Source organism: Euprymna scolopes, chromosome 37 (genome assembly GCF_053919585.1).
Source record: "Euprymna scolopes isolate OS-2025 chromosome 37, ASM5391958v1, whole genome shotgun sequence".
NCBI lineage: Eukaryota > Metazoa > Mollusca > Cephalopoda > Sepiida > Sepiolidae > Euprymna > Euprymna scolopes.
This window is the reverse complement of record NC_136518.1, coordinates 85,659,845-85,674,011: the sequence shown is the minus strand read 5'-3', so window position 1 is coordinate 85,674,011 and position 14,167 is coordinate 85,659,845.

The window sequence follows — 14,167 nt, the reverse complement described above, 5'->3', positions numbered from 1 at the left end:
TGTGTTGCTGTAGATGGTCGTGTCATCAGCATAGATATCAACGAATGATTTAATATGTGTTTAGGGAGATCATTGATGTAGATCAGGAAGAGAATTGGGCTGAGGGACTCCCACATTAATACTGAGGGTCTCTGATTACTGACCATCAACCACTACTCTTATGAGCCTATCAGAGAGAAATGAGTTAATGATCGAGAAAACATTTCCAGTTATACCGTAGCTGGAAATCTTATGCCATACCTTATCGAAGGCCTTTGATATGTCAAAAGCAATTGCCCCAGAAAGGAAGCCTTTGTTGAGAGATTCACTAATCCTATGAGATATAACCGCTAGCACGTCCACTGTAGATCTAGCAGAACGAAAACCATATTGCATGTCACTAAGAAGGTTATTTCTGCTGAGATGGTTGACTATTTCTTTATTTAATATGGATTCCAGCAACTTACTCATGACACATAGGAGACTTATTGGTCTGTACAGCACTATAATTGGAATGCTGTCAGGGCCAGTTGCTTTACTGGAATCAAGGTTCTTGATTAGCTTAGCAACCTCATGCACAGATATTTGTATGTTGCATAGCGTGTTGTCTGTTATAGGAGAAAATACGGGGAGTTGATGGCTTTCGTCGCATAGGGTGGAATTAGCTGCAAAGTTCTTGGCAAATAGTTTGGCCTTGTCTGATGCTGACGAGATGACCTCAGGTCCATTGATGATGGTTGGGATAGAATGCACGCTTCTGTTCAGGATCTTGTTTGCTATTTGCCAAAACTGGTGGGAACCAAGCCGCTGCTCAGCTACCTTGGATTGGATTGGATTATCGGTTGTGTTTTGCCGAACAGCATAATTACTTGCTTTTTGAAGGCTAATTGAGTGGTATTTTGTATAAACAAGATTTTTTTTTATTTAATTAAATATCTTAGGACTTTACTAATTATCTCTAAAATAGACCCAGAAAACTAATATCTATCTTTTAAAGGATTTTTACAATGAATTTATTTAACTTCAAAATTTAGCGTAATTCATTAGCTCGCCGTGAAAACATTTTCATAACTTTTTTTTTTCACGTGTACAAATATTTTTTCCCTTTAGGAAATTAACTTTAGTCTTTAATCTTTCAAATGCAATCAAATAGTAGTCGGAAACCTACACAAAAATAATGATAAATCGGCTTTCAAAATTAAGTCCCCCTATTTTTGCCCACCCATTTTTGCTCGTACCTATAGAAAAGTAAAAGTTCTTGGTTAGAAATAACCGGTTCTTTTTAGGAAGAAATAACAACATAAAAGTCCATCTCCACGTCGAGAAACAAATGATGGTGCACACGAGTTTAACATCCTGTGGACGGAATCGATGTTGATGTTTACAGCATGTTAGCAAATTAGGCACAAGGCCGTTTTTTAACGTGGAGAGTGAAGAGGAGGAGGACCAGTTCCCCCGAGAAGGAACTTGATAGTGACAATTGGTATGAAGGGTTTCCCCTACATTGACCAATAACTGATTGCTCGAGAGCAATAGTCTTATATCTGGGGTTGCCCCCACATATGGTCTTTGATTGTAGTATCTGCCGGAATAGATACTACACTTTGAGATTTATGCCCAGCCCCGCAGGGGCCCTTGGGGTTGACTGATTAGTTTTGGCACAAAATGCCCTTTTTATAGATTTCCATCCAGCTCCACGAACGCTGTCTGAAAAAAATATTTTTGAAATTTGTTTTATTCATAATCCGATTGGATGAAAAAAAACATCTTTATGACATAAGATGCTTTGAGAGATGTCCGCATGGAAAGACAGAGTTTAGTTTTTATGCCAATAGAATTTGCGTGGGTGTAGAAAGGAAATGTGCGCATAGCTGAAACAACCTTTACACTGCCGCGCACACAATTGGGTTTCACAGTTAGGGCTGCGCGCCATTATTCTGTTTGAGTAGATTTCGCTGTAGATAAATGATAAGTCTTTAATGTTACTTAAATATCTTTTAAGTTACCTAAATATTATTTAAGTTATAAATGAGCAAAACAGACATCCTTTTTAGCCACTGGTTGGATTTTACTTCTTCTAGATAAAGGTGACTACTTTGCTTAGAATCAATATTTACAATAAATTTATATTATAACTTATATTAATTTTCTTTTTAAATACAGGCTAAGACCCATCCCTCCTGCTTCAATATTTTAAAATTAATATCTTAAAATAATTATTTACTCTATTGTTTTGGAAGCAAATAAAATTGACTTCTTGAGCTTTTTTTTTGGGGGGGGGGTCTCACCTCTAATTTTAAATTGGACTAAGCTACCCCTTATTGTAAAAATAAAGTAATTAATAATTAAACAAAAATTAAGTGTGTAGCAAGTTAGCAAACTATTTACTGTAAGCGGATCAATGCCCAGTGCCAAAGTGATTTGGCCGCACTGACCAATTGGTTGGCAGGGCGCATTGATTTGAGTTGTCTCCTTAAAAACTATTTTTAGCCCTTTGGGATCTCAGCTGCTATCGCCAGAGAGACGCCAGCATGCGACCTGTTACGGACCCCTCTCACTCACTCCTCCCACTGCTACTTGTTGACGACTGCAGTCTGATGGCAGACGACACTTTAAAACAGACATTTGTACTTTCTTCCTTTCTCTCCAGTCTGAGATACAATCTCGCCTTTTCTAAATAAACCCTTTATTATTGTTTTGTTAAAAGAAATGTCGTTTGGCCTTGTGTTTATTTAAGCAATTATTTTCCTAAAAAAAAATGGTGACCCGAAACGAACACAGACCTTTTGATTACAAAGCGGCATTTCTTTTTGGAGCAAAATATAAAAAAAAAAGACAAGGGACCAAATCAAAGGCAGAATGACTGGAAGAAATATCTTTAGTTGGAATTTTTTTTGTACCAATAATAGTGCATCCTCCCTGCTTACATTTGTTATTTATATTCTGGTTCTTGTATTTGATTTTTTGTATTTCGTATCTCTTATGATTCTTAGTTTCGTATATTTTGGGTTTGTACGAAACTCCCTTTAATTTGAAGAAAAGGGAAATGCTAGCTCCTTGATGACGGCACGAGCCCAGCGCGAATTTTTTTTTTTTTTTTTTTTTACACAGTGATCACCACTTATCAAGGCCCCGAAGCCACTTAGGGATAAGGGTTATTGCAAGTTCATTACGTTAGTGTGGATATTTGATGAAATGTTTACTTAAGGGGGCGGTTCATTAGAAATTTGTTAACGTTGGACTTAAAGACATCCAAGTTGTAGTCCGGTGGGAAGCAGGCAGACGGAACAGAGTTCCACAGGCGTGCAGTTCTAAGAAAGAAGCTTTGTTTATGGAATCCGCGTTTTGATTTAGGCACAGATATAGAGTGGGGGAAATTTTTCACAGTGGATTCAGCTAGACGGGTGTTTTTTGTGAAAGATTGGCGAGGGGGGACCAGAGATTGGAGTTCAGACGAGCACCTGCCATGGAAATAACGATAAAACAAGGATAGGCTCGCAACGTCTCTTCTGTGGGAGAGAGGTTGCAGCATAGAGAAAAGGGCATCCCCCACCAAGCCACGAAGTCTATTTTGTACTCTGTCAAGGCAGGATAGGCTGTTTTTAGCAGCTCCTGCCCAGATATGGCAACAGTATTCCATCCTTGGACATACTTGGTTTTTATATAGATAGAGAATTGCATTAGTAGTGAGATATCTTCTGGAGCGGTAGAAGGATCCCACCATCTTTCCAGCGACCTTGGCAACAGACTTGATGTACGTGTTCCATTTCAGATCAGGAGTAAAGGTCAAACCCAGAAGCTTGTCAAAACATGGGGCCTCAACCAGATGAGAGCCATCCATCACAATTGATGCCAGTTGGGGATCAGAGCGTTGATGATGTAAGGATAGGAGTTTGGTTTTGGATGCATTAAAGGTAACCAGCCACATCTTCCCCCACTGAACCACGCGCTCGAGATCAGAGGCGAGAGAATCAGAGAGAACTTTGTCATTTACAGCCTTTGATGTGTTGCTGTAGATGGTCGTGTCATCAGCATAGATGTCAACGAATGATTTAAGTATGTGTTTAGGGAGGTCATTGATGTAGATCAGGAAGAGAGTTGGGCCCAGGATTGACCCCTGAGGGACTCCAGCATTTATATTGCAGGCCTCCGATTTTTGTCCATCTACCACTACTCTTATGAGCCTATCGGAGAGAAATGATTTAATGATTGAGAAAACATTTCTAGTTATACCGTAGCTGGAAATCTTGTGAAGTAGACCCTTATGCCATACCTTGTCGAAGGCCTTTGATATGTCAAGAGCAATTGCCCTAGAAAGGAAGCCTTTGTCAAGAGATTCACTAATCCTGTGGGATATAACCGTCAGCACATCTGCGGTAGATCTTGCAGAGCGGAAACCATATTGTGTGTCACTAAGAAGGTTATTCCTGCTGAGGTGGTTGACTATTTCTCTATTTAATATGGATTCCAGCAACTTACTCATAACACACAGGAGACTTATTGGTCTGTACTGAGAGGGAGATGACTTATCACCTGAATTCTTAAATACAGGGCAAACTGATGAGGTCTTCCAGGGAGTCGGAAAGCACTTCTCCTTAAGGCAGCGCTTAAATAGTTTTGTAAGTATGGGAGCAAGTTCTGGTTGAAGCTTTTTTAACACTATAATTGGGATGCCATCAGGGCCAGTTGCTTTACTGGAATCTAGGTTCTTGATTAGCTTGGCGACCTCATGCACGGATATTTGTATGTTACCTAGCTTGTTCTGTGTTATAGGAAGAAATATGGGGAGTTGATGGCCTTCGTCGCATAGGGTAGAATTAGCTGCAAAGTTCTTGGCAAATAGTTTGGCCTTGTCTGACGCTGACGAGATGACCTCTGGTCCATTGATAATGGTTGGGATAGAATGCACACTTCTGTTCAGGATCCTATTTGTTATTTGCCAAAACTGGTGGGAACCAAGCCGCTGATCAGCTACCTTGGATTTAACAGACTGGGCATATAGCTCTCTTGCATTTTTTATTACTCTTTTACAGTGGTTGCTGGCAGTCCTGAAAGCAGCTTTAGTCTCAGTGCATCTATTACGTTGGTAGCTATGGAAAAAGTGATTTCTGTGCGCGATAGCAGCAGCACATTCTGGGGAGAACCATGGCTGGCTGTTAGGTTTTTGTTGGAATTTTTTAGATGGTATGAATTGGTCTATGCCTACAATTTCGGCCTCTTTTGAAATTCTGGCGATGAGGATATTGGACGTTCGTTTCATTGCCCGGCGCTGAAAATGGAATTTTGAGAGCCTCCTTCAAAGAAGAGAACCTGGCAAGAATACCCCGGACACGCGACACGGCATACTTCTAAAGACTATTTACGTGGCTATGGTCTGCACGTAATTGGAAGGAGTATAATTTTTTAAAAGGACTTTCTTATTTTTCGTGGCTACGGTTTGTGCATAATAGGAAGGAGAGAAATCTTCCAAGGACTTTAAAACGAGAAAAAAAGAAAAAGGTACGTGCCTGACTGGCTTTCAATTTGTGTCGCTCCTAAAATTTATTTCATATGCGAGTGTGATTAGGAGATACTATTTTGTATCTTATTATTGTATTTGTTAATGGATACAACATCTTCATTATAAGAACCAGTGTTATTTTTTTCATTGTATGTTACCTTGGCGTTTCATAAATTTAATGCTCACAAAGGGAAAAATTTGCAACTTATTATTGTGAATAAAATCTCTTCTTCGTTTCAAAGCAAGACCTTTACATTTTATTCTTTACCCCCCCCCCCTTTTTATCCCATGCTGTCATTTTTTTTTTTTTTTTTTCAGGCAAGCAAGATAAAATTCCGACAATAGCAGCTGAGATCCCAAAGGGCTAAAAATAGTTCTTAAAGGGACAGCTCAAATCAATGTGTCCTGCCAACCGATTGGTCAGTGCGGGCATTTATCCGCGTACAGTAAATAGTTTGTTAACTTGCTACAAATTCTTTACCAATAATTAAATTTTTTTTTTTTTAATTCTGATACAAAAATTACGTCAATTTCAATAGCCAATCAAATTGTATCTTACAGGCGGTGTAGCCTATGCTGCAGTATTTTGGTTTATTCAAACTGCAACCCTTAAAGGGCTATTTTGCCTTTCTACCTACAAACCACAAAATAATAAAAGAAGTTATGAGCATTTTTAAGCTTGGGAATTATTGGTTGTGAATAAAGTAATAAGGGCCAGTACCTTACCCCCCCCCCAAGCGCTATCTAACCCCTTATTTACTCTCAATCAATAATTATAAAATGCTTATAAATTTTAATGGTAAAGTTTTATGACGTGCCCCAGCGACCCAGCGTATTATAAACGGTAAATTTTCAGATTTAGGTCCACCTCCACAATTTTCTTCACATCACTTAGAATTTTTTTCACAACTTTTAAGGTTTTCGACTATGCTGAATACGAAAATCGCATTGAAATTTTTACAGAAATAAGTAGTTATCGAGATATGAAAAGTTATATTATACATTGTATTCTTTGGCGGCCATATTTGTTACGCGCGTGCAGTATCAGTCATAGATGAGTAGATTTGTTTGTGGCGCGCGTGCACGCGCGTAAAAAAGATGGCCGCCAAAGAATACAATGCATAATACAACTTTTTATATCTCGATAACTACTTATTTCTGCAAAATTTCAATGCGATTTTCGTATTCAGCATAGTCGAAAACCTTTAAAGTTGTCATTCAAACGAAAATTGCGGAGGTGAGGTGGATCAGAATTTTTGTAGGAATTTTTGACACCCCTAACACGAAACTGCAAATAAAATATAAAAAAAACTCGTAATTTCTCTTTTAAAGGTAGGTTGTTTATTTTCTTTATGGATTATACTTCCAAAATAAACTATTAAAGTTGTATAAAAAGTAATAGAAATATTTTTTTAAAAATAGTAATGAAATTAATTGAATGTTACGAGTTAGTTCAGTATTTTTCAATTTTTAAACTTTAAAAATCTATCAAAATTTTTCTATTGATTCTATTTTTACGATATTTTTAGAGTCAATGTGAAATGTTATGCTCTTTCCAATAAACCGAATATAATATTTTAGACAAACTTTTTTTTTTTAACTTCACGCCTCCCCCCCATTTTCAAATGTCTATTAAAAAGTAAATAATTAATTTATGTACCAAAGTTTTATATATCACAAATTGAAGATAAAAGATCAATAAATAATATATTCAAATTTAATAACAAAATAAAGTAGTGTTTTTTTAGAAATTTACCTGTAAAGTCCGAAGTTTAAAATCTTAACAAAAAAACCCACGTTGTTTGCTTTTGTGTGTGTGTGTGTTTTTTTAATGAAACCTTGATCCTTGCTCCTTTAATTGAAAAAAAAAATTAGGGCTTGAATGACATTTTTCGAGGAGTTATAAGCTTCGAAAGATGGCGGGTGGAATTATTCAATAGTTTTCACGAAATTTCTGACATTAGGTGGACCTAATCTAAAACAATATCTTATAAACACCCCAACCTCCCCATGTTAAGAACGGCTTTTAGAATAAACACCCCAAATCTCGAAAGCCGTTCTTAACATGGGGAGGTTGGGGGGTATTCTGAAAGCCGTTCTTAACATGGGGTGGTTGGGGGTGTTTATAATACTCTGGGACAGGTCGTAAAAATATACCATTTTAATTGCTTCTTATGTAGAATTAAACCTAATTTAAAAAAAATAATAATTTAAAAAAAAAAAACAGAAAATCGCTATGATGTATGTACCCGTCACGGAACGGAAATGTGAAAACTCGCGGAAATTTTTTGCAGATTTTAGCGGACCCTTAGGAAATTGACCCCCCACCTCTAAATTCCACAATTTACGCTTTTTTTTCTCTCTCTCTTTTTTACGTTAATCTAAAAAAAAAATAAAATAAAAAAATAAAAAAAGTTTTTTATGATTTTTATCGTCAGAGATCAGTTTTCAATTATGATGCATTAATAAGTTGAACGCGTACTTTGTAACCATCACATAGACAAATATTGCGACTTTCTTATGCGACCGGCGTTTATTCCCGTCAAAAAATGGGGGGGGGGGTGAAAGGAATTTTCTTGAACCACCTTCTATTCCCCTCTCTCTTATCTATTTATGCTGTGTCGTCTGGCTTGAAAGTATCCCAACTATAAGAAAATGCCCACTCCAAGAAGGGAGCTTTTTCAAAATTATTGTTTGTTTTAAATTATTTTTTGCCTTTGGTAACAATTATTTGTTATGAATAAAAAAAACCCTACTTGTCTGCCCCTAATATAAATGTCCGTTGGCAATGTTCTAATTTTAGCATCAAACAAAATGTATGACTGACCAAGTTAAACTAAACAGAAATATTATTTGTATCAAATGCTAAAAGTTAGACGCATTGAATTTTCAGATGTTTTTATTTTATTTCATTTACAGCGTACTTTTAAAACCTGTAATAGTCATCGAGTTGGAAAGAAAGTAAAAATTTACTCTATCCCCCCCCCCTTTTTTTTTAGACGGTAACAAACACCGGTCGCGGAAGAGAGTTGCAACTCGCAATATTTTTCTGTGATGGTCACAAAATATGTGTTTAATTTAGTAGAACGCTATGATTGAAAATAAACGGTAAAAGTCATTAAAAATTTATTTATTTAATTTTTTAATCTGAGAGTTAAGTTTGTAATCGATGAGATTAACTGGGTCTTACTAAAAATGTACGTCTACTTTATGTCCGTCTAATTGCTGCTGCTCCTGATGATTATGAAGCAACTTCTTTAAAGCCACTTCCGGTTTTTGCCAGTGTAAATTATCGTGTGCTATTTAAAACATATATATATATATATATATATATATATATATATATATATATATATATATATATATATATATATATATATATATATATATATATATATATATATATATATATATATATATATATATATATATATATATATATATATATATATATATATATATATATATATATTATCTTCGTTAAAGAAAATAATATAATGTTCGGACAAGTGATCTTTTCCTAAGAATTTGTAAAATACAATAACAGATCTGCATAAAATAAAATTAGAATTATATTTAGTTATTTACACTAGATTTTGGAGGATTCAAAAACAAAAAAAGAATCGAGTTTTCGACCATTCGCATGCTGTTTGTTTTGTTTTTGCGTTAAACATTTTTGTAAAAAAATGTTGTTTTTTTGCTTTTTTTATTTTCAAAATTAGAGAAATATTAAAATAATAATAAAATACGAGTCAAAAGTACACTCTGGCCTACAAAAATGCCCGGACGGTCCCATCGACATTTCCAAGTACGGGCGCCTCGGGCGACTATCAGTTATCGAAGTATTCTAAAACGGTTTTTAGTCATATGTAAAACATATAGAAAAAGTTAAAAAAAGCGTAATGGAAGATTAGGTGACTACTGACTCGCCGACTCGGTGTGAGCAAATAAAACGCTATTGTTTCAGTTGTTTTTTTTTTATTTTTCTTTTTCACTGTTTTGTGTTCGTTTTTAGTATTATATTATAACACTTATAAAAATATATCACTTTATGAAATATTTATTTATATTTGGCAAGGTTTACTTGAAATGTCCACAAGATAGCGGCTGTGAACGAATGTAAAAAATGAAAATGGAACGGAACGCACATTTAAGCGAAACGAGATTATCGCGTCAATAATAATAATAATAATAATAAGCGTGTATTAATTTTTAACTAATCAATACTTGTTATGAATATGTTAAAAAAAACACAGTAGTGCTAGTGCTTACTTTTGTTTGTTTGTTTTTTTTTTTTTTTTTTTTTTTTTGGTAAATAAAATTTGTTTTCTTAGGGGTTTTGGGGTCGCTGACAACGAGCCTGATATTCAACCCCGTGTAAATTGACCGTTTGCATGGTATTAACCCCTGAACGCTTGGACTACGCACGAGCGCGCGGTAGCATACACAAATTTACATTGGTCGTCGCTCGTCGACAAGTACTTTTCCTAATATTAATGCGTGCGTGTTGTTTACACTGGTCGCCATGTGTGCGCACGCAAAAACAACACATGGCGACCAGTGAAAACAACACGCACTGGATTAACGCATTAATATCAGGAAAAGTACTTGTCATCACTTTAAAGACAGGTGTGGAGGTTGACCTAATGTCAAGTCGTTTATGCGCTCGCGCGTTGTCCTAGGGTTTAGGTGTTAATACCATGCAAACAGTACATTTGCGACGGTCTTGAATATCAGATTCGTTCTCAGCGACCCCAAAACCTCCTTAAAAACAGTTGTTTTTAGTTGGGGCTATTATGGTATTAAACCATATATTTACCTTTTCTTTTGGTTGTTGTTTATTTTTTTCCACTAGTCTAAGTTTCATGTAACAATTTAATAAAGAAAACATACAGAAAAAATGAAATAACAGAGAAATATTTGTTTGTTTTTCTTTTTCATTTATTTTTTTTTAATTCAACTAGGCTGTACTTTCGCATGACGATTTAATAAACAAAAAAATACAATAAAAATTAGATTTCATGTTCAATCTCTGCATAATTACCGAAAGAAAACAATGAAATAAAAAAAGTAAAAACTTCTCTTATAGTCTTCTCAATTATTAAATCATTTCTCTCTGATAGGTTCATAAGAGTAGTAGTTGATGGGCAAAAATCAGAAGCCCACAGTATTAATGCTGGAGTCCCTCAGGGGCCCATCTTTGGCCCAACTCTATTCCTGATCTACATTAATGATCTTACAAATCACATCATAGACATTTATGCTGATGACACTACCAGCACATCTAATACAGTAAACGACCAAGTTCTCTCCGATTCTCTCTCCTCTGATCTTGATCACCTTGTACAATGGGAAAAGGAGTGGCTGCTTACTTTAAATGCATCTAAAAGCAAGCTTCTATCTTTGCATCATCAACGTTCTGACCCCCATCTGGTATCAATTAAAATGAATGGCTCTCGTCTTGGGGAGGCCTCAAGTTTTGACAAACTTCTGGGCTTGATCTTTACTCCTGATCTTAAATGGAACTCGTACATCAAATCTGTTGCCAAGGTTGCTGAAAAAATGGTGGGATCCTTCTATCGATCCAGTAGATATCTCACTGCTGATGCAATTCTCTATCTATATAAGAGCCAGATACGTCCAAGGATGGAGTACTGTTGCCACAGGAGCTGCTAGAAAGGACTTGTCCTGCCTTGATAGAGTTCAAAATAGACTTCGTGGCCTCGTGGGAGATGTCCTTTTCTCTTCACTGTAACCTCTATCACACAGAAGAGATGTTGCAAGTTTGTCTGCTGTATCGTTATTTTCATGGAAAGTGTTCGACTGAGCTTCAATCTATGGTCCCCCTCGCCAAACTTTCATAAGAAACACTCGTCTAGCTGAAAACACTATCAATAATTCCCCCACTCTTTATTTGTGCCTAAACCTAAACGTAGATTCCATGAACAAAGCTTCTTTCTTAGAATCGCACACCTGTGGAATCGCCTTCCGTTTTCCTGCTTTCCAGTTGACTACAATATGGTTGTCTTCAAGTCCAACGTAAACAAGTTCTTGATGAGCCATTCCACTTGTTAACAAATTTACCGAATTTCCATAACTGACGATTACTATATTGTCCAATTAATTGCTGTACACTCTTAACCCTTATTCCCGGAGTGGTCTCTGGGCCTTGATAAGTAGTTATGCCTATGTAAAAAAAAAAAAAAAAAAAAAAAAAAAAAACTTTTGTTTTCGTTTTTTTTTTTTTTTTTTCCAAATAGAATTTTATCAGCAGTGGACCAGTGGAGTCTTTTTTTTTTTTTTTTTTTTTTTAATGCTGTAAATCTGCATAAAATAAAAAATAGAATCAGTTTTTGTTTTTTTTTAAATTCTTATGCCTAAAACAATAAGCAATTGTTGCCGCGCCAGCATTCACCTGTAGGGACGCCCTAGGCGACTAACAGCTAGATAATCCCTTTTAATGTTTTTCTGAAACTTTTATCACAATATTATAATGTTGGATAATCGAAACTGTCCTTTAAAATTGAAGAAAACTATTTGTTTATTTTTACGCTAGTTAAATTTTTAATAGTAGATCCCCCACCTCCAAAAAAAAAAAAAAACAACAACAAACAAGCAGTGTTCATCAAGTTGCTTTATTCTACAAAATTCTCGGGCAGAAATATTGCGTTCAAATCTATACGTACATAGCAAGCAATCTATACGGACATAGCAAGCAATCTATACGTACATAGCTAGCAATCTATGTACGTATAGATTTGAACGCAATATTTCTGCCCGAGAATTTTGTAGAATGAAGCAACTTGATGAACACTGCCTGTTTTTTTTTTTTTTTTTTTTTTTTTTTGAGGTGGGGGATCTACTATTAAAAATTAAACTAGCGTAAAAATAAACAAATAGTTTTCAAATTTAAGGGACAGTTTCGATTATCTAACATTATAATATTGTGATTAAAGTTTTAGAAAAAATAATAAAAGGGATTATCTATTAGTCGCCTACAGGTGAAAATGCCGACTCGAAAGCGATTGCTTATTGTTTTGGGCATAAGAATTACAAAAAAAAAAGAAAAGAAAAACTGATTCTAGTTTTATTTCATGCAGATTTCCAGTATTTAAAAACAAAATTGTTACAAAAAAAAAATAAATAAAATAAAAAAAACTCGATTGTTGATTAAGTTCTATTTCGAAAAAAAAAAAAAAGAAAGAAATTTTTACTTTTTTTACTTTATTGTTTTCTTTTGGTAATTATGCAGAGATGGAACATGAAATTTCATTTTTACGGTATTTTTTTGTTGATTAAATATTTATGCGAAACTAGTTTAGTTGAATTTTCCAAAGTAAAAGAAAAAAAACATTTTTTAGTTATTTCATTTCATTTTTCGGTATGTTTTCTTTATTAAATTGTTACGTAAAACTTAGACTAGTCGAAAAAATAAACAACAACCAAAAGAAAAGGTAAATATGTGGTTTAATACCATATAGCCCCCAACCAAAAACAATTGTTTTTTAAGGAGGTTTTGGGGTCGCTGACAACGAATCTGATATTCAAGCCCGTCGCAAAATTACTGTTTGCATGAATGCATGGTATTAACACCTAAACCCTGGTACAACGCTCGAGCGCATAAACGAATTAACATTAGGTCAACCTCCACACTTTTCTTTAAAGTGATGACAAGTACTTTTCCTGATATTAATGCGTTTATTATCCAGTGTTGCGTGTTGTTTTCACTGGTCGCCATGTGTTGTTTTTGCGTGCGCGAAAACAACACATGGCGACCAGTGTAAACAACACGCACGCATTAATATTAGGAAAAGTACTTGTTGACGAGCGACGACCAATGTAAATTTGTGTATGCTACTGCGCGCTCGTGCGTAGTCCAAGCGTTCAGGGGTTAATACCATGCAAACGGTAAATTTACAACGACAACAACAGCGACCCCAAAACCCCTAAGAAAACAACAACAAAAGAAAAAACAGAACAAAAGTAAACACTACTGTGTCTTTTTTTTTTTTAACATATTCATAACAAGTACAGATTAGTTAAAAATTAATACACGCTTATTATTATTGACGCGATAATCTCGTTTCGCTTAAATGTGCGTTCCGTTCCATTTTCATTTTTTACATTCGTTATCGTTCACAGTCGCTCGCTATCTTATGGACATCTCAAGTCAACCTTGCCAAATATAAATAAATATTTCATAAAGATGTATTTTTATGAGTATTATAATATAATACTAAAAACGAACACAAAACAGTGAAAAAGAAAAACAAAAAAAAAACAACTGAAACAATAGCGTTTTATTTGCTCACACCGAGTCGCCGAGTCAGTAGTCACCTAATCTTCCATTACGCTTTTTTTTACTTTTTCTATATGTTTTACATATGACTAAAAACCGTTTTAGAATACTTCGATAACTGATAGTCGCCCGAGGCGCCCGTACTTGGAAATGTCGATGGGACCGTCCGTCCGGGCATTTTTGTAGGCCAGCAGAGTGTACTTTTGACTCGTATTTTATTATTATTTTAATATTTCTCTAATTTTGAAAATAAAAAAAAGCAAAAAAACAACATTTTTTTACAAAAATGTTTAACGCAAAAACAAAACAAACAGCATGCGAATGGTCGAAAACTCGATTCTTTTTTTGTTTTTGAATCCTCCAAAATCTAGTGTAAATAACTAAATATA